We start from the raw sequence: 22,572 nt of genomic DNA on the forward strand, positions 1-22,572 counted from the left end.
CCTGACACTTAATAGTTGTGAGACTGGGAAAAGTCACTTATTCTGTCTATCTACCTCAGTTTTCTCATCTTTAAATGAAGATGCTGGGAACAGGTACATGTCAGGATTTCTGTGAGGATAAAATGAGATAGCATCTGCAAAACACTTTGAAAACTGTAAAATGATATTTGTTGTTTTGTTCCATTGGTTCAGTCATGTCCAACTCTCTGTGACCCAATATAGGGTTTTCTTGGCAAAGATCCAGGAGTTGTTTGCCATTTCCTTCTTCAGCTCATTTTACAAAGGACACAAACATGGTTAAGAGACTTGCCCACAATTCATACAGCTAATACGATTTTGAGGCTGGATTTGAACTCAGGAAGATGAGTCTTCCTGACCTCATGCCTAGCACTCTTTCCACTGTATCACCTAGCTGCCCTAAAATGCTATGTAAATGCTAGTTACAATTGTTAGATTGTATTCCTTTTATTTCTCTGATCGACCCCATTTTGTGATAATAGTATGATTGAATGGAAATATAACACAAAGGGGAGGGAGGCAATTCTTCTAGGGGGTTGGGCTGTGTCAAGGACTGATTGGATAAACCCACTCAGACCACAGCCTTAGATTAATGCATAAATTGAGAGCTATCCCCTACGTAAGAAAATAACTAGGAGACAGATATACCTAGCTTAACACTTCCCTTACAAATTTTCTGATATGCAGTAGAGCACATAACTACTAGGGTAAGCATAGGTCAAAGAGCACTCAGTCCCCAAGGTTGAACAGGGTCATTCAAATGGGTAGTAGCATCCCCCCCCCCCGTGGTTGCTTTGCATTATACTTATTTAATCCCCAGAGGATATCAAACGAAACAAGTGTAATCCCTGATTTATATATTAACCTTTCACATATTTGAAGACCAAAATTTTATTCCCTGATGTTATTTTCTTCCTTTAACTGATTCTCATCCAGTAACTTCTTATGACTCCTTCCCACTCTGGTCAGAGATCTTGGGGGCACAAGACTTCACATGTGTTTTAATTAGAGTATAGTAAGGCCAGCACCTCCCCTGTTCCTAATACTATACCTCTCAATGCCTTTGAAGTTTGCCTTGGCCTTTCTGGTTTCCACATAGCAGACTGTTCACTGTCACTGAGCTTGCAGTACACTAAAACTTCCAGGTCTTTTCCTAATGAACTGTTTTCCCATCATGTACCTGGGAAGTTAAATTCAAGCATGAGATTTTATATTTATTTCTACCAAATTTCTCTTTTTTATATATTTAATTTTTTTTCCAATTACATGAAAAAAATTTAACTTTTTTTTTTAATTTTGATTTTCAAATTATCTTCCTCCCTGCCTCCCTCCACCCCCTCATTGGAAAGACAAGGAATTTGATATAGGCTATACATGTATGTAATGCAAAGTATATTTCCATATTAGCCATGTTGTGAAGGAAAACAGACTCCTCCCCAATTAAGAAAACAAGAAAAATAAAACTGTTTTTTTAAAGTATGGTCCAATCTGCATTCAGACTATACCAGTTCTTTCTCTGGATGGGAATAGCATTTTTCACCTTCAGTCTTTGGAATTGTCTTAGATCACTGTATTGCTGAGAATAGCTAAGTCACTCAACTTTGAGTTTTAAACATCTTATTACATTAGCTAGAAGTATCAGGAAAAATGGAATCTTAATTCAAGTAATTGGCAGGACATCCTTGAATGTAATCTCCATCCAAACAGAAAATTATAGAACCAAGTTGTTAGAGGGCAAAATAATGCTACCAAAACAATATGCACAATTTCTCCTATCTTAAGTTGCATTAACATAGTTCCCCTGAAGCTCTCAGACACAAAGATCAAACTTATTTACTGATCCCGCTCCTAAATCCAGTATTCATTGATTTCTTTAGCTAGGATGAGAGAGTAATACTCAAAAATGAAGCTGTAAAAAAATAACCAAATGGCAGAGGAACATTTGACAGAAATGAGACAGAACAATTTAACTTCTATTTTGTTTCCACCTAATCTACCAAGGACAATGATCTTTGAATTGGAAAGGTTAGAAAAAACACTATAGGAAAAAATTGTAGCCCCCCCAAAAAATTAGAGAATAACAAGAAAGCACCTAGGCATTATGAATAAGTTCAAAACTCTAGTCCCTACATTTACATCCCAGGGAATTAAAGGAATTTGTCCCTGTGATAATAAAATGATAGATTTAAATAGTTGGAAGGGACCTGTAGAATTTATGACTCCACACGTGCACACACACACTAAAGAAATTAACATCCTTAAAGCCTGGACATGGAAATGGAGAGCAGAGAAATGGGCACAGCAGATGACGTTGCCCTGTTATCAGTTCCCATAACTTAATGAAATTCCTAAAGCCCCCACATTATGTGTGAGTGTAATTGCAAGGCATGTGCCCTCTCCCTCACTTAGCAAAATAACTCCTTTTTCAAATTTAAAAAAGAAACACATAAGTTAACATAGTCATAGTTACCCTCATTGGTTATAGCCTCTAGGCATAAGCTTCATATAGATAAGCTTAAGAGGCCCCAAGGCACTGACTGAGGTCATACTGTGTGTGTACCCCCTGATAAAGCTCCAACCCCTTTCTTTAAAAATTGTATTGAAAACATGGTTTTGTCCACTGGTCAGCCAGTCTTAGCCAGAGCAAATCAGCCACATTAGTCACCAGTGCTGACTCACTGGAAGGATGGGTGAGCTCATCTGGTTCTGCCCAAAAGGAGCAAAGATCCAGTAACCTTAATGGGGTGATCCTGCACCCCTATAAGCATGGACAATTCTTGGAAAACCACTCCCATAGTCTTGCCCAACACCATCCTTGCCCCTAGGCATTTACACCTGTTTTTACAATAAACATCATGTATTGTGAATCACTCCTGACTGGACCTGAGTAATTCATGGGACCAGCACTTCATGTCAAGTTTTGACAGACCTTAAGAGTCACTGACTCCAATACTTCCATTTTACAGAGGAAGAAACAGAAACCTCAACAGAGGGTAAATGACTTGAAGAGGGTCACACAACTAGTACATGTGTGAGGCAGGATTTAAAACCAGGTCAGCCTGACTCAAAGTTCAGCATTCAATCCACTATAATACACTGCCTCTCATATCCCAGAGTCAGGCTCAGTAGGATGGTTGTCTATTAGGATCCACTCAAAATGAACAAATATTTATTTCCAGCAGGGATTCCTTAAAAACTGATCATTCTGAAGTAATGCTATTTCCTTTTTAGATACTAAGAAGTAGAGATGGGAGGGACATGTACTCTGGACATGGAGGACAGACTATGTAAAGAATAGAGACAAGAGGTGGAATGTCATATGAGCTAGTTTGGCTAAAATGAAGGAGAATGCATAAAGAAGAGTAATAAACTGCAGCCAGATTATGAGATGAGTAAAAGTGAAGGAAGTGGAGACAGCAAGTATAGACAGTTGCTGGGAGAATTTGACAGTGAAAAGGAGATATATCTATGCATACAGATACATATAGATATAGATATCTATCTTTCTCTACACACACACATACATACACACACACACACACACACAGAGAGAGAGAGACACGGGTGTATATGTACCTATGAACAGTAGTTTAAGGGAATGATAGGGTCAGGTAAAGCCAGGGCATTCTAACAGAGTGAGATTGAAGATGAGAAAGTAGAATAAGTGATGGATAAATATGGAAACAAGCTACTGAAGAAGATGGGTGGGCTAGGATCAAGTAGATAGGGTGACCTTGTTAAGAAGAAATGCCACTTCTTCATCAGAGACTAAAGCAAAGGAAGATATGAGGAAGATGTCAAAGGGCTATAAAATGTGTAAAGGAGAGAAAAGGAAGCTCTTTAGTTATCTCTGTTTTGCTAGGAAAAGCATAAGTGGGACTGCTCTACTGAGAGGAAGGGGGATGGGTGCTGAAGAAGACGAGAAAAGAAGAAAAAGTATAGAATAGTTGTTGTAGGGTGGCAACAGTCAATTAGGGAGTAGTAAAAAGGATTGTCTTGCTTCAGTGAGAGCCCAGTTGAGATTAGATTGCATAAATGTGTACTGGATCCAGCCAGCCTGATTATATGACTTATTCCAAAACCATTAAGAAGCACATAAGAATAGATGAGCAAATCTAGAGAAAGAGAACTAGAACAGACGAAAAAGCTAGAAAACTTTTCAAATGAAGAGCAATCGAAGAAAGGGAAGTGTTTAGTCTGGAAAAGGAAAAGAAATTAGAAGGGTCATGCTAGCTGTCCTCAAAATATTTATATTTCTGTCATATGGAAAAAGCAATGATTCCATATTGTTCAAAAAGAAAGATATAAAATGAATGGACAGAAGTTATAAGGAGATAGATTGTAGTGTTACACTAGAACTATTTATTATTGTTGTTAACTAGGATTTATATAGCATTTTAAGGTTTGCAAAGTCCTTTATAAATATCCTTAAAACAATCTAAAAAGTAGACACTATTATGAAATATATTTTATAGATGAGGAAATTGAAGCAGGTGGAGGGTAAGTGACTTGCCTAGGATCATACAACTACTAAGTGTCTCATGCCAGATTTGAACCCAGTCTTCCTGAGGCCAAGTGAAGAATTCTATTCCTTGTGCCACCTGGCTGGCTTTAATTTAAAATCATGATCATAATAATAAAGAGTTAACATTAAACTTGGCACAGAATTCTGGGTAGTGGACATGTTTAGGAAGAGACTAGATAACCCTCCATCAAGGATCCACCATGAATTCCCAACTCTATGACTAAGTAAACATTACATATTCCAGGATAAAGTGGTTCACTTCATATTCATTTCTCTTGTCAACAATTGAACAAGGTCAACACTTAAACAGTGCAACAGAATAAACACTGGTTCTAGAGTCAGAGGACTTGGCTCTGAGTTCCTGTTTTCTCACTTCCTACCTGTAGAACCTTTAGCAAAGTTCTGGCTCATCTTTAAAATGAAGGCATTTAGATTAAATTATGTCTAAGTCCCTCCCCTCTCCCTCTGAACCTTCAATTCAATGGTCCAATAATCCTACTTGTTGTGGATGAAGCTAGAGAATGATTTTAGACTATCTTTAACAAAGACTAAAGCTTTTTCATTATTTATTTAATCCACAAGTTACTCTATTTCTGACAATTATTTTTCCCACAACAGTCAGTCATGAGAGGAGAATGGATATGTGCTTATAAATTTTTAGTATACAAATCCACAGAGTGAACCTTATTTTGTTCCATAAACACAGATAGCGACAAGTTACCTCATGAGTGAGATCTCATAAGTGAGATCTCATAAGTGAGATCCATTACTTAATACAGAGAATCAGGTGAGTTACATGATGGTAATCCCCCCCCAAAAAAATAAATTTCATTTCATGGTTCTCGACACATAGGAAGTACTTAATAATTTCTTTTTTCATTATCCAAATGGTTGAATAGCAAGAGGCAGTAAAAAGAGTACTGGATCTGATATTAGAGGACCTGGGTCCATATTCCAATTCTCACATTTATTAATGATGTAGCCTGAGTTCTATCACTTGTAAAATGTGAAGGTTGTATTAGATGACCTCTAAGGTGTTTTCCAGCTCTTAATCTATGAATGTATATATGTATATATACGTATATGTCATATAACAGTAATTATACTAAACACATATGTCTATATGTGTGTATACACTAATTAACCAAATTAATGCCTTGCTCTAATACCTTAGAGATCCAAATTCCCTCATATTTGGTAACAAGCAGATAGGATAGAAAAGTGAACACTAGAAAAGAGGGGAGTAATTCAGACTCTGAAGTATGAAAAGCCAGATGGAAGGTTATTAATCTTGGCATTTGCACAATGGTTTCCACAGTAAACTCAGCCTCAGGCATGTTGCAGAATCAGAGCAATGGAGACAAAGGGATAAAGTGTAATAAGAGTTTGAAAGTAGAACTGATAGTGCAAATCAAGACAAGTTCCAGGGAATATAACTTAAAAGCATCATCTTAAAATGAGTCTGAGTACTTGTGTCAGCAATGCACATACTAAAACTGGAACGACACAGAGAAAGTTAGCATGGCCCCGGCATAAGGATGACATGCAAATTCATGAAGCATTCCACATTTTAAAAAATTAACCACCAAATAGAAGACTCAAGGGAAATATAAAAAAGGTAATAAAATAAGAAAGAAAGAGAAAATATAAGTTCAATAATGTGAAACTGTTTATATTTCAATATGGCAAGATAATTATAACTCAACTTCAATACTATAAGAGCAATTTGAAGGAATACATGCAACAAGGGATGTGGATATAAGGTGACTTTGATGGGATGACACTCAATAAATAAATAAACAAACAAACAAATAAATGAATGAATGAATGAATGAATGAATGAATGAATAAAAAGGTGAGAAAGAAAATTACACTGGAAAAAGAAGGGAGGAGATTGAATGGGGTAAATTATTACACATAAAAGAAGCATGAAAGAGCTATTATAATGGAGGGGAAGATGGAGGAGGAGTGTCAGGCAAAGCCTAAACCTTACTCTCATCAAAATTGGCTCAAAGACGGAATAACATAAACTCTGTTGGATATAGAAATCTATCTTACCCTATAAGGAAATAAAAAGGGAGAGGCATAACAGAAGAGGGAGGGGGAACTGATCAAAGGGAAAGTATATAGGGGAAGGCAGTGATTGGAAGTAAAACAGTAGTGAGTAGGGAATGGGTGAGGGATAAAAGGTGGGGGATAAACAAGTAAAAAATAGCATGGAGGGAAACACACAGTTGTAACTATAAATGTGAATGGGATGAACTCACCCATAAAACAGAAGTGGATAGCAGAATGTATTAAAAACCAGAATTTGTTTATAGGAAACACATTTGAAGAAGAAAGATACACACAGGCTAAAGGTAAGGTGCTGGATCAGAATCTGTTATGCTTCAGCTGTAGCAAAGAAAGCAGGGGTAGCAATCATGATCTCAGACAAAGCAAAAGCAAAAATAGATCTAATTAAAAGAGACAAGGAAGCTATATGTTATTGAAAGGTACTGTATCAATATTAAACATATATGTACCAAATGGTATGGCATCTAAATTTTTGAAGAAGTTGAACGAGTTACAGGAGGAAAAAGATAATAAAACTATACTAGTGGGGAACCTCAACCTCCCCCCTCTCAGAACTAGATAAATTTAACAAAAAAAATAAACAAGAAAGAAGGAGGTGACTAGAATTCTAGAAAAGTTAGATAAATAGATCTCTGGAAAACATTGAATAGGAATAGAAAGGAATATACTTTTTCTCAGCAGTACATGGCACCTGCACAAAAATATGAATTAAGATATTAACACCTTATAAACAAATGTAGAAAAGCAGAAATAGTAATTGTATCCTTTTCAGATCATAATGCAATAAAAATTATATTCAACAATGGACAATGGAAGAGATTAAGTATTAATTCAAAACTAAATAATCTAATCTTAAAAAAAGCAAGTGGTCAAAGAATAAATCATAGAAATGATAAATAATTTAATTAAAGAAAATGATAAGAATGAGACAATATACCAAAATTTATGGGATATAGCCAAAGGTACTTAGGGGAAATTTTATATCTCTAATTGCTTACATTGCTAAAATAGAGAAAAAGCAGATCAATGAATTGAGCATACAACTAAACAAAACTAGAAAAAGAACAAATTAAAAATCCCCAATTAAACACCAAATTGAAAATCCTGAAAATCAAAGGAGAGATTAATAAAATTGAAAGTAAGAAAGCCATTGAACTAATAAATAAAACAAGAAGCTGGTTTTATGAAAAAAAACAATAAAATGGATAAATCATTGGTTATTTTTATTCAAAAAGGAATGAAGAAAACTAAATTAACTAGCATCAAAAATGAAAGAGATGAACTCATCACCAATGAATAGAAAATTAAGACAATTGTTAGCAGCTGTTCTGCATAATTACATACCAATAAATTTGACAATCAAAATTGAATAAATGAATATTTACAAAAATATAAATTACCAGATTAACAGAAGAAATAAAATACTTAACCCAGTTTTAAAAAATGAACTTCCTATGAAAAAATTATCAGGACCACATGGATTCACAAGTGAATTCTACCGAACATTTAAAGAACAATTAATCCCAATACTATATAAACTCTTTGGGAAAATAGGCAAAGGAGTCTTACTAAATTCCTTTTATGACACAAATATGGTGCTGATACCCAAATCAGGAAGAGCCAAAAGAGAGAAAGAAAGTTATAGACCAATTTCCCTAATGAATATTGATGCAGAAATTTTAAATAAAATATTAGTGAAGAGATTACATAAGGATCACACACTATGACTGGGTGGGATTTATGCCAGGAATACAGGGCTGGTTCAATATTAGGAAAACAATCAGCGTAATTGGCCATATCAATAACAAAGCCAACAGAAATCATATGATTATCTCGAGATGCAGAAAAAGCCTTTGACAAAAAACAAAACCCATTTTCTCTTAAAAATACTAAAGAACATAGGATAGATGGAGTTTTCCTTAAAATGATAAGTAATATTTATCTAAAATCATCAGCAAGCATTATCTGTAATGGAGATAAGTTAGAAGTCTTCCCAATATAATCAGGAGTGAAACAAGGATACCCATTATCACCTCTAGTGTTTAATATTGTAGTAGAAATATTGGCTATAGCAATAACAGAAGAAAAAGAAATTTAAAGAATTAAATAGGCAATGAAGAAAAAAACTGTCACTTTTTGCAAATGATGTGATGATATACTAAGATAATCCTAGAGAATCGACTAAAAAACTATTTGAAATAATTAACAACTGTAGCAAAGTCATAGGATTCAAAACAAACCCACATGAAGCATCACCATATATATATATGTATATATATGTATGTGTGTATATATATGTATATGTATATATGTGTGTGTGTGTGTGTGTGTGTGTGTGTGTATGTATATATATTACCAACAGATTCCAATAGCAAGAAATAGAAATTCAATTTAAAATAGCTGTAGACAAGATAAAATACTTGGGAGTCTATCTGCCAAGACAAAGCCAGGAACTATATGAACACAACTATAAAATGCTTTTCACACAAATAAAGTCAGAACTAAACAATTGGGAAAATATTAATTGCTCATGGATAGGCTGAGCCAATATAATAAAAATGACAATTCTACTAATTAATTAATTTGTTTATTCAGTGCCATACCAAACTATAAAAAAATTATTTTATAGAGCTAGAAAAAAAATAATAACAAAGTTCATCTGGAAGAATAAAAGTTCAGGAATATCAAGGAAATTAATGAAAAAAATGCAAAAGAAGATGGTCTAGTTGTACCAGATCTCAGACTGTATTATAAAGTGGTAATTATCAAAATAATCTGATACTGGTTAATAAATAGAGTGGTGGATCAGTGAAATAGATTAGGTACAAATTACATTATAGTAAATGACCATAGTAATCTAATATATGATAAACCCAAAGATCCAAGCTTGGGGTGAGGGGGAACTCATTATTTCACAAAACCTGCTTGGGAAACTAGAAAATAGTATAGCAGAAACTAGGTGTAGAACAACATCTCACACTGTATACCAAGATAAGGTCAAAACGGATACATGATTTAGCCATAATGGTGACACCATAAGCAAATTAAGAGAGCATGGATTTTATCTGTCAGATTTATAAATAAAGGAAGAATTTAGGACCAAAGAAGATATAGAGAACCTTACAAAATGTAAAATGGATCATTTTGAGCATGTATAATTTAAAAGGTTTTGCACAAACAAAACCAATGCAACCAGCATTATAAGGAAAGCAGAAAACTGGGCGGGGGGTGTTTTGCAACAAGTATCTCTGATAAAGGCCTTATTTCTCAAATGTATAAAGAACTGAGTAAAATTCATAAAAATACAAGTCATTCCAAAATTGATAAATGGTCAAAGAATATGAATAGGCAGTGTTCAAAGAAATCAAAGCCATGTGTAGTCATATGAAAAAAATATTCCAAATCACTATTGATCAGAGAAAATTCTCAGGGACCACCTCACACCTATCAGAGTGGTTGATATGATAAAAAAAAAAAAAAAGGAAAATGTATGTCAGAAGGGATGCAGGAAAATTGGGAAACTAATGCATTGTTGGTGGAGTTGTGAACTGATCTAACTATTCTGGAGAGCAATGTGAAACTATGCCCAAGGGCTATAAAATTGTGCAATATCACTGCTAGGTCTATACCCCAAAGGCATAAAAAAGGGGAAAGGACCTTTTGTGCAAAAATATTTGTAGGAACTCTTTTTGTGGTGAAACTGGAAATCAAAGGGATGCCCATCAATTGGGGAATAGCTAAATAAGCTGTGGCATATGATTGTAATGGAATGCTATTGTGCTCTAAGAAATGACAAGCAGGATGATTTCAGAAAAACCTAGAAAGACTTAAGTGAATTGAAGCACAGTGAAGTGAATAGAAACAGGAGAACACTGTACATAGTAACAGCAATATCATTCAGTGAAGAACTCTGAATGACAGCTATTCTCAGCAATACAATGATCCAAGACAATCCCAAAAGACTAATGATAAAGCATACCATCCTCCTCCAGAGAAAGAACTGATATTGATTGAGAACACACTGAACCATGCTATTTTTCACTTCTTTCATGTTTTTCTTTTATTTGAGTCTTCTTGTATAAAAATTCGCTAAAATGGAAATGTTTTACACAATTGCACATGTATAACGTATATCTGATTGCTTACCATCTCAGGGAGGGGAAAAGGAAGGGAAAAAGGGAGGAACAGAATTTGGAACTCAAAAATTTAAATAAAATGTTTTAAAAATTAGGGAAAAATCTATCTGAACAAGCAGAAGCTAATAAAGCAGCATTAGGCAAGCAGAATGAGCTCAGCATTTAGAAGAGATAATAACTCTCTGCTGTGTCATTTTGTATTAACTGAACTCTAATGGGGATGACTAGAGGATCAGTTAGAAGAAAATTACCATATAGCAATCTGCGGGAAACTATGAGACGATAGACATCAAATTAACGGGGAGAGGGAGGGAAAGGGGGACAAAGTTAATGTATAAGTGGCAGGTCCTTTTGATTAATGATGAAAAATTGAACTTCTTTTTTTAAAAAGGGGGGGGCTATTAAACAGCAACTGAACATTTAAAACCTACCATGTTCCAAACTGGGACTAGATACCATATTATACAACATATATATATAAAGGTTTGGCTATGCAACACATTTATGTTTGCATCTCTAGATCCATTTTCCTCTATACTGAGCTGCAGGCAACTATCTTCTCTCCAGGAGTAAATATCATAAAAAGAATCATCAGAGAAGAGAGATGTGCAAAGAAGCAAATGTATAGAGCTCTGAATTATCCCCACAGGAGTGAAAAGGAAATAGTTAAGATGAGTATCTATTTTCAATTGTTTGTGAGGATTCATTAAATTTTTTCATTTTTTAAAGAAAAGATATTAACAAAAAATGAACTTCAATTGTCACTGCTGAGCTAAGGCTCCCCTCCACCTCCCATTACAGATTTTATGGTGCTTATTACAGGCTACAAACCAAAGCATATTCCAATAAACCAATGTAACTTCTCTCATTTTACAATTACAACTTGCAGTCTATGATAAGCAATATTCAATGGCTGCTATTCTAAAACTCCCTGTATTTGGCACTTCTAGAGTTTTTTCCAAGGTGAAGGAAAAAAAAAAACTAAATTTATCCAGATAAAAGAGATGTGTACCCAGGGATTTAGTTCAAATACAAAACTGTATAAAAAAGAAACATATAATCAAAGGTTCCAAATCCTGATTACAGTGGATAGATGGCCCACATCTTTTATCGTTAAAACATATCCTGATATTAACAGAATGTTTAAAAATGCATAGAAAAAAACAAATATTAAAAATCAGAAGAGGACACAAACAGGGAAATTTGTTCATATCTTGTCAAATTTGAGAGACAGGTAGTGGTCATAATGAAAAGAGCACTGGACTCAGAGTGAGGAAGACCTGAACTTACATTCTGCTTACCAGCTGTGTTACCCTGGCCAAATTCCTTAACCTCTCTCAGCTCAATATCCTTATCTCTAAAAAAAAATGATAATTGTGATGAAAATACTATCTACCTCATAGGATTATTGTGAGGACCAAAGGAGGTAATGCATAGAAACCACTTTACAAAGGTTAAATTTAACTGTTAGCTGTTAGGATCAAATTTAATTGTACTTTGAAAAATCCATAAATAAAAGAAATTCACATTTTTATATACAATCCTTTTTGTTTCTTTTTATATACTGAAATACTTGTTTTTGTCAGTGATTAAGTACATATTAAAAAAGAAATATTTTAAAAAGAAGCTATGGCAGTGTTTTGCCTATACCAAAACGAATTATAGTGAATTACTCTAAAAGTGTCCATTGGTCATCAAGACCTACCATATTTCTTGATCTATGACTATATATTGTAGACCAGATCTCATAGAAGTTATTTCAAAACAAGGTAGTTCATAACAGATAATTGACTTTCATTTCTATTAATGTTTGATACAAGATGAAACATTTAAATTGACTATTGGATACTCTTTGTCCCCTGCCCTCTTCCTGCCTTTTCTTTCAGAGGAATTACTTGTACCATCCCCCTGGCCTGAACAGGACTATTTACCACTATCTCCATCTGTTTATATCCATCTCTTGCTTGAAGGCCCCAAACAGGCAAAACCTCTTTAATCAAACCTTCTCTGGTCTTCTCTGATCATGACCCCTCCCTCCTCAAATTTTATATAGCTCTTTACCTGGTCTTCTCCGTTTTATTTATCTCAATATCCCTTATGTCAAAGTTATTTATGTTTATCTCTTTCCTTCCATTAAACTGTAAACTATTTGAAAGGGAGCTTGTGTCATCTGTCCTCATATCCCCGGTAGTCTTGTACTTAGTAAACACAACAAATGTTTGGGGAAATCAATTGAATTCTGAGGGCACAATGACTGAATGATAAAACACTTTTGTTACAAGGTTAATAGTTATATTTCTAGAGAGAGACAGATGAAGACCACCAGTCCCAGCACAAGCACACACTTCTAATGGTTGGTGCATTCTCTGCTCCCACTAACGGATGTTTAAGCTGGATCATTTTCAATTCAGATCACATAGCTTCACTGTGTACATATTAATAGCTAAATTCTTCAATAAATATTGTCAGGATCAAAAACAGACATTGGCCTATGTGTCTGAGATGTTCATGCTTGCCAAAGAAAGTCACTTTTCTGGGAGCTTGGAGCCACCAGAATTTCAGTGGGTAGCCTTAGCGTAAAACTGATCTTCCCCTGTGTCTTATGTTGCCATCATAAAATGTCAGAGCTGAAAGGGACTTTGGAGAATTTATAGCATAATCTCTTCATTGCACTGAAAAAGAAACTGAAGCCAAGAAAAGTTGCTCCTTGGTAAGGACACTAAGCAATCTTCCTAAGACACAATTCTGACCAATGAAAAAGACATTCCATTCAGAGCATTCACTGGGAAGTCTGCAAAATTATTGGTGAAGGCAGAGAAGACAGGTTTTCTCTCTATCAATGTGAGACAACCCTTGAGTCTGCGATCAAGAAATGGTGTCTTGTTTTCTGGAACCAGGCTTGAGAAAATAACCAGAGTCATTTTCTACTTCCATTTGGGGTATCCAGTCAAAGGAGTAAATATGTTTCTAATTAGATATCAGAAGAGGACACCATCAAGCCAAGTCTGGGCAAGAGATCCCAACTATGATTTTTGCCCCTGGGTCATACACTGAAGAACAAAGACAACATTATTGTGGATGGGTTAGACTCTCTCTTATCAAGAATTATTTTGGAAATGGAGGTTAATATATAAATGCCTTTTGAAACAAGTTCTAAATACTTCTCAGACAGATAATTTGAGTCCATTTGTATCAAATGTCTCAGCATCTCAGTATTCTTGGATGAATAACAACTCAAGAATTATCACAGAACAATCTCTTGACAGAAACATCAGACTCCCTACAACCAACTTCAAATTGCCGTTTGATTATTTCTGTGTTTACCATGTAAACATAATAATAATTACAAATAATATATTTAAAAGTACTAGTCCTATTTGAAGCCATTATCAATGAAACTCATCATTTGCCTCATTTTAAATGCTTATAGTACCAATTATTTAAGGTACACTTGCCATATGCAATTAAAAAAAATAACTTCCTTTGCTTGGTTGGAATTTTCTGTGTTCAACCTCATTTCACCCAGTAGTAATGATATTATAAATTTTTCACTAAAAAAAAAATTTAAACTCAAATCAGCCATCTCAGAATTGTAACATTTCACCCTCCATTTAAGAAAATGCTTTTTAAGCCAAAAATGGGTTCAATTTTAAGTCTTCAAACTGATGATACAGGTACTGAGATATATTACTTGAACTCTATAGACAGACATACTGGAAGTCGCAGCTTTACCTTGAAAATGTCATTCTAAGAGGTCTGAATAGATCAATTAATTAAAGAACAATTCTCAGCTTTCCCTGTTGTTTTCCTTTCCCTCTTTATGAGCTAGCTTTATAAAATCTTTTTTTTCTCAAATGTTTGGCTGAAGGATGAACAAGGAGGAGATTCACATACATAGAATATGCTGGGATATACACATTTTTTAAATCTCCTATATTATAAGTAGGGGGAAGTTAGACGGTGCAGTATGAAGAGCGCTGGGCCTGAAGTCAGGAAGACTTGAGTTCAAATCCAGCCTCAGACACTCATTAGCTGTGTGACCTAGGCAAGTCATTTAACCCTGTTTACCTCAGTTTCTTCATTTGTAAAATGAGCTGGAGAAGAAAATGCCAAACCACTCTAGTATCATTGCCAAGAAAACCCTAAATCAGGTCATGAAGAGTCTTACAGGACTGAAACAACTGAACAACAACAAAAAAATTACAAGACTTAGAGTTAGATGATGATATATTTCAATGATCTGTTTCCTCCTCTTTACTCCATCTGCATTGCTTGGTTACAAAGAAGCCACACCTGAAAAGCTTATGATTTTTGTTCCTAAGACACCAAGCCTAAAAGGGATATTCATTAGCTTAACATGAACTTGAAATTCCCTCTGGATGTGCATATATCAGGCACTCTAATTTTAAGTGAAAAATGCTAGATATAAAAATACAGCACACATAGAAAAAATACAAAAAAAGTATCTTAGTAAAGTGTTAATATCGTATATGAACAATTGAACAGAATTTGCAATAACGTTCTATGGAGTATTCTCCAGCTTCACGTTTTTTGCCTGTGTTCACTGAAATCCTGCATTAGTAAAAAATCAAAACAAGTTTTCATGTTAAAAAAAAACATGTAGAACAAATATTTATTGCCCACCTAAAGGAACAGAAATAATGTTATAATACTTATTATAAGCTTTACAGTTTGGCTGATTTTCTTCCAAGAAACTCATTTTATGTGTTTCTATTTTATGTAGGTTCATTTTTTATAAGATATAATTATAGGAAAGTATAATTGTCCCTATTTTGCTGATTGAAACACCTCAAAAGGTCAAGTGAGATAGCCAAGGCCATAATGTAATCTGGCGATAGAGATGAGAAGAGATGGAAGACCTGCCTATATTTTCAGCCAATTTGTTTTCCAGAAGTTAAGAATACAGCAAGGTTATAGAGCATAAGGAAATCAACCTAAACTGACTATCTGAAAATCTATTTCTTCTTTAAAACATATTTCTTCGACTTCAGATGTAAGAATCTTCCTAAGGGAGAGGAACTTCCAAAAACTTGTTATAAAGCTTTTAAAATTATACTGTGTTAAAATTATATTGTGTTCATATACATATATGTACATATGTGTATATACATAACACTTTTCAATAGTCTTCATAAAAAGAAAACAAACATATGTAAAAAACTGAATATCAACAACATTATTATATTGCAGTGATACAGTATATTATAGCTTTCAGAATGGTTTCTTATCCATTGCTCTTTCAATTCTCTCAGTATCTTCAATTCAGGTAAATCAAGTGTTCACAAAATCTCAGAGGTTATTTAATCCAACCCATATCTGAAGAAGAATCTTATCTACAGCATCTTTAATAAGTTATCATCCAGCTTTTTTAAGTCATTCATTGAGGGGGACCCCTCCCCCAGTCTCTCAAGGCACTCCATTCTCCTACTGGATTATTCCAGTTAATAAGAATGATTTCTTATCTCAAGTCTAACTTTGCCCCTGAAATTTTAGGTCTGATCTGCAGACAAGAAAGCGGAACCACAAAAAGCTTAAATGCTTATTATAATGAATATAAACCCCTTGAGGGCTGTAACAGTTTTGTTTCTGTCTTAGCCTTGGTGCCATTTATTAACCACCTACTATTTCTAGGTGACAGCAACCAGAAATACTAGATGGTTAACAAACACATGTTGAATTTGGCTGTGGACCACAAAGCTGATATGGAGCAGAGCATCTGATTCATCATCCAATGTTCTAACTCACCACAATGCCAGATAGAACAGAACCAATAATTTTACCTGATGATGCTAGCTATATGGTGAATAGCAAGAGGACAATATAAGTTGAAAATTCATAGTAACAACACTCTTTACTATAATATTGTTGATGTATTCGTTTGGAGGGGGAGAAGAAGTTTTGAAACTAAAAAGTAAACACTTGTGGATCTGATGGGTTATAAAATCATATATAAAACTAAAATATATTTTACAAAAAAGCACATAATTTAAATGAAGCCTTCAGCTGCAATACCCTTAAATCTTTGCTTAGTCATGGAAAGTTGCTTGCACTTGCTTTCAGTGAAAGAGATGGTTTTCTGAAATGTAAACATTATTTATTATGTTCTTTTAGTAGGTTTATTTTCCCCCTTTTACAAAAAGAGCAAGAGAAGGAAATGAGTACAAAAGCTAGACAAGAGTCAGGATTAAGGAATGAGGAAGACAAAGCCATGTGGATCTGACTTACAGATACACCAAATACCAGCAGGTTTTTAATTAAATCACTTTGGAGGTGGCTTTTATAGGGCCTGTGAGGGCAGCTAAGGAACACAGAGTAATAGATTTAGAATTTAGAGAATATTACAGATTATTAAATCTAACCCTCTGAACATACAAATGAGGAAACTGAGACCCAAAAAAAAATTAGTGATTTACCCAAGGTCACAAAAGTAGTAAGTGGCAAAGCCAGGATTTGAGCCTAGTAATTCTAACTCCAAATACACTCTCTCCAGCAGATCAGAACATTTCCTCCATGAAAAGTCTCATATGAAAAAATCATTAATGCTAGGAAGGGCCTTGGTGAAGACCAAATTATCCAATTTGATTTACATGAGGGGATTGAAGGCAGGGGAAGAAGAAAAGGTGGAAAGGGAAACAGAAACAAGGTTTTTGCAACAAGGTCATTTCAGGAATCATTACAAGAAAACCAGAGAAAAAGGGATAGATATGGAGAGAACAATAGTATAGCAAAGAGGTCAGGACCAATCACAGGATGATCATATGTGGCAGGATTTGTATTCTCATCACTCCATGGCCTTCGACATATTACCATTGCCTTCACCTCAAAACCATTCCCAATTCACACATCTGCTAATTCTTTTTCAGTTATTCTAGCAACAGGGCTCAAACAATGCCTGGCCAAAGACTTGGAGTGTGTTCCTCAAAACCATGGGTCATTTTCAGATCCCCAAAATATTTTATAGCACATAGAAATTTGATTTTCATTTGATACCTTCTTGCTGACAACAGTCAGGGAACCTTCTGTTTGTGTTAGAGGTTTGGCAGGAATATGCTCACTCTATATCAAAGGCAGCTAAGTAAATTATCTTTACATCACAAGAAAAGGCTCTGAAGTTATTAGAAATAATGCCTTTCTCAGGAGGCCCCAGTGATTAGGCATCCAATATAACAAACACATATGACAAATACATAATTTGGTGCTGTCTGCCATGAGAGTTAAGAGCAATGTTTTAATTTTCTGCAAGTATGGAGAGCAAGGTCAGCTTTGACAAGTAACAGCTAGCTATGGGTACAGTGCATGATGTACTCCTTAATATAAGAGAATATGAAAGGGTTGGAGGAACACGTCTTTGCTCTCCATATTAGCAAGAATAATTGAGAATGCATTAAAAGAATGGAGCAAGCACTTCAGATAGTTGGAAAATATAGGAGAAATACAGGAATCTGAAGAGGTAGAAGGAAATAATAACAGGAGATTGGACACTAAAAGAACAAAGGAAGGGAAGAGAACTGTTGAACATTTAGAATCAATTATCAGGCCTTACCCAAAAGGGGAGAATGATACCCAACGCAGGAAAAACTGCTTCTTGTGCTTCAAGGATTAATAATCCATAGGTGTCATTAAGAAATAGATCATCCATTGATTTAAGTCAGAAGAAGAGTGGAATATTGCTGGTGAGTGCCTCCCTGCTAAAGGGCACTTAGGGAATCATACCTTGAACTGTATATTTCAGAGTCTTCTATGAGTTGAGTAACACGGGTATTGAACCATGGTGAGTGATTTATGAAAAACCATCATGAAAGAGAGCCACTAAAGGACTGAAGGGAAAAAAAATTCTCTGTCTCTCCTCCTCCTCCTCTTCTTCCTCCCTCCCTCCCTTTTCTCTTTAAGTGGTAGAAAATGAACTCTTCAAACTATGGACCCTTGAGCTACTCCCGGTAAAATTCTAAAATTTTCTATTAAAGAGATGGTTTGTGACCACTAAGAAAAAGGAAATTATGATTTTGATGAAGCCATGTTGGTTATTAGCCAACAGGTCATGCTAGAATGACTTCATTTCCTTCTGTCACGAGATTATTCAGCTGGTAGAGTAATATCACAAACTAGTGGTTTTGAAATATTTTTTTTTGTCCCTCATAGCACAAGACTCTATTATGAGACACTATGACACACTGCCTGTTTAACACAGCAATAAAGAAAGGTTCACAGGTATTCAGGCTTATAGACATATTACCTAAGCCTTCAGTCTTTGCCATTCTTCCTTCCCATGCTATATGTCCTTTTTACCCTCTTCTTCCTTTACTTTCCCAGGGCTACTAGTGAAGCCTATAGCTTTGCCGCACTGGAAGATAGAGTTGCTACTGTGACATTCCCAATGCCAGGCCAGGAAAAGCAGTTAACAAACTGCAATTAGGGGCAAGAGCTGGGGAATGTGAAAGGCTCATAGCATACCTATTGAAACTGACATGGAATACTTTTTAGCAATCACTGCCATTAAAATAGTACACTTTGATTTCAGGAAAGCATTGCATGTTTGTTCATGTTTTTCGTGAAAAAGTTGAAGATATGGATTAGATGATAGTATATTTTCAGAGACTGTGGAATTAATTCACTGACTGAACCTGGAGTAACCATGAATGGGTCAAAGCCAGCTTGGATGGAGATTTCTAGTAGAGTGTTCCAGTGACCTTATTCTGTTCATATTCTTATCAACAAATTATATGAAGGCATAGACATCACGTATAACAAATTTTGTAAGTGACATAAAGATGACGAAGTCAGGAAGAGTAGCTGAGACAGACTGTGTGTGTGTGTGTGTGTGTGTGTGTGTGTGGTGACATATACGTTCATATATGTGTGGGAGTATGTTATATATACACATGTATATGTGTATATGCATATGCATGTAGATATATATATGCATTTATGGAGAAGATCCTGAAGGAAACTATCTCTTCCATTCCCTAGCAGAGGACAGAATTAAGCTCATCTAGACTCATCCTTGGTCTGCTTTCCCCAACTGACCAAAGGCAGTCGAACTGCTACTCTACTCTCAACTATTCTGTCTTCCACTAAAGGTGCATAGTTCTGTCTCTGCCTCATCACCAGACTCTGCCCTTACCTTTTTTCCTTAGAAAAGTTCAAGCGCTTTCAGTAGTTGGGCAAATCCTACCATTCAAGTGAAAATTCCAGGTCATCCTACCATAGTTACAGTTCTACTCAGGACTAAATCCCTTAAGTTTAAAGACTTTTGTTTTTGTCTTTGTAACCCCAGAATTGAGCACAGTAATAATCATTTGTTGAATTGAAATTTGAAAGGCAGAATTGACAGCAGCAACAACTTTACCAAAATGAAGAGGATATTCTTAGTAAACATTTAGCAAACATTTTAAACATTTAGTAAAATGTTTAAAGTTATCCCAATCCTCCCATCTAACTTCTAGCGAGTGAATTTTAAAATATATGCAGGTTTCTTGTCCTAGTAAAGAAGGAGAAACAAAGTACACGCCCTTAAAGTGGGGGTAACTGAACAAACTGTGGTACATGAATGAAATGGAATATTGCAATACTATGAGAAATGATGAATCTGTAAAGAAACATGCAAGCATAGGAAGACATATGAACTGGTAAAAAGTGAAGCAAGCAGAATAAGAGAATATACACTAATGCAACAATGTAAATGGGAAGAACTATCAAAATTGAGCACTGCAATTGTAATGACCAAGGTTGTCTCTAAGGAAATAATATGAGAATGCACCACCTTAGCTTCTTTACAGAAGGGTGAAGAGGAACTATGGATATGAAATACTTCATACACTATTGGACTTGATTCCTCCATTAATTAGTTTTGCTGAAATGAATTTTCCTCCTTTTTGTTCCTTATTTTTAAAAATGACTCTCTGTGTGAAGGGAAAGGATATTGTAAAATGAAGGTCATGTAAAACCAAAAAATAACAATTAAAATTAGCTTTTAAAAATCATATAGCCACACCTACACATGAAACATTGGTGTTCTTAACAATGCTACAAGAGGAAATCTTCTTAGAGCAATTAAGTATATCAAAAAGTCAGGAAGCATTTATTATTCTTGATTTACAACTTCAATAGAGAAATCATAATCTATAACAAAAACCAAATGTGTTATTAAAGAATCATTTAGAGAATATATATAGTCATCTACTGCTACCTTAAAAAGTAAAAGTTAACTGTAGAAAGCTTTTGAAAGAATTAAGCTCTCTGGTGTTAGATAATATGCAATGATTTCAAACATCTTGTCTTTTATATGTTTATATTCACATTCATCAGATAGCCACAGATGACAGATGGGAAGCTTCCTATTAATGTTAGGCTATCATAACTCAATGTGAGCTATTATTATTATCCTCACTCATTTCATTCTTCTTATTTTTTCCACAAAGATGAGAAATAAATGGCCCTAAGACAAGTTGCTACCTTGCTATTATTCTTTAAAATTTAATTGTACAGGAAGATAAAATAACTACATTTTATCTCAATCAATCAATCAAAAAGCATTTAAGCAGCATTCATTACTAGTCACTATGCTAGGGGCTGAGAATATGAAGGGAAAAAAAAGGTACCTGCCCTAAAGGAGCTCGAGCATATAAAGTAAGACAACAAATGCAGAAACAAGCATAGACACAACATACACAAAACAAATTCAAGGCAATGTGGAAAGGGGGCACTAGAAGCTGGGGAGATCAAAAAAGGTTTCAGGTGCCAGTCCAGTGAAACTATTATCTCCCTTCAGACTCTGAAAAGGAAATCCCAGGACCCTGAACCCAAGAGCCCTATGAATAGTGACCTTGAAAAGTGACATTAAAAAAAAGAAGCATTATATTAGCTTTGTCATTGTACATTGAGAACCATGGGATTTTTCCATCTGACTTGCAGCTGAAACTTTGCAAATGTAGTGTTTCTGTTCGAATGTGAGCTCCTTGTCTTCCCCATTTGTAATGTCACCATTTAGTATAGTGTTTTGCATATAGTAAATGCTTAATAGCTGCTTTATTCATTCATATAAAAAGTAGTATTTACTCTGAGACTGGAAAGAAACAACAGTTTCCAAATAGCAAACGTGGAGAGGGAGTACATTCTAGGCCTGGACAATAGCTTTCCAAATCTGATATTATGCCTCTTTTGAAGTTGCACATAGTACTGTTAAGGTAGCACCACCATACTCCCAATCATCCAGGTTCACAACCTCAGTGTCATATTTTATTGCTCACTCAGGACAGGTAGGTGGTACATCATTGGATCTGGAGTCAGAAAAATCTGACTTTAATTTTGGACTCGAACACCTACTATCTATGTAACCCTGGGCAATTCGCTTAATTAACCTCTATCTGTCTCAGTTTCCTCAACTATAAAATGTGTATAAATAATAGTATCTACCTCCCGGGATTGATGTGAAGATCAAATAAATTATTTGTAAAGCACAGCACAGTGCCTGGCACATAATAGGGGCTTAATAAATGCACATTTCTTTCCTTCCCCACTCATATTCACCCCATATATCCCATCTGTTTATCACCTTCACATCTCCCATAAATGGCCTTTTCTATCAACTTATATAACCACTACCCTGGTGCAGGCTTTCATTGTCTCTGCTTGAAAGATTGTAATAGTTGCCTTTTGATTGACCTCCCTTAATCAAGTCTCTCCCAAAGCTAATCAATCTTCCATTTACCTGCTAAAATAGCATAGGTCTGACTATCCAGCCTCCTCCCCATTCAATGAATTCTAAAGGTTCTTTCCACATATTCTACGATTCTGTAA

The 22,572-nt window shown here is 35.1% G+C and overlaps 1 protein-coding gene and 1 non-coding gene across 3 annotated transcripts in view; one reads left to right on the plus strand and one right to left on the minus strand.

Moving 5' to 3' along the window:
• DLGAP2 (DLG associated protein 2) overlaps positions 1 to 22,572 on the minus strand; it is a 1,185,476-nt gene that overhangs the window by 990,168 nt on the left and 172,736 nt on the right. The gene's annotated exons all lie outside the window — the stretch shown is intronic.
• Positions 6,010 to 6,116, plus strand: LOC144455998 (U6 spliceosomal RNA). The gene has a single exon (XR_013484909.1). It is a non-coding gene; the product is annotated as a U6 spliceosomal RNA (small nuclear RNA).

Source organism: Phascolarctos cinereus, unplaced genomic scaffold (assembly GCF_003287225.1).
Source record: "Phascolarctos cinereus isolate Bilbo 61053 unplaced genomic scaffold, phaCin_HiC Scaffold_2;HRSCAF=192, whole genome shotgun sequence".
NCBI lineage: Eukaryota > Metazoa > Chordata > Mammalia > Diprotodontia > Phascolarctidae > Phascolarctos > Phascolarctos cinereus.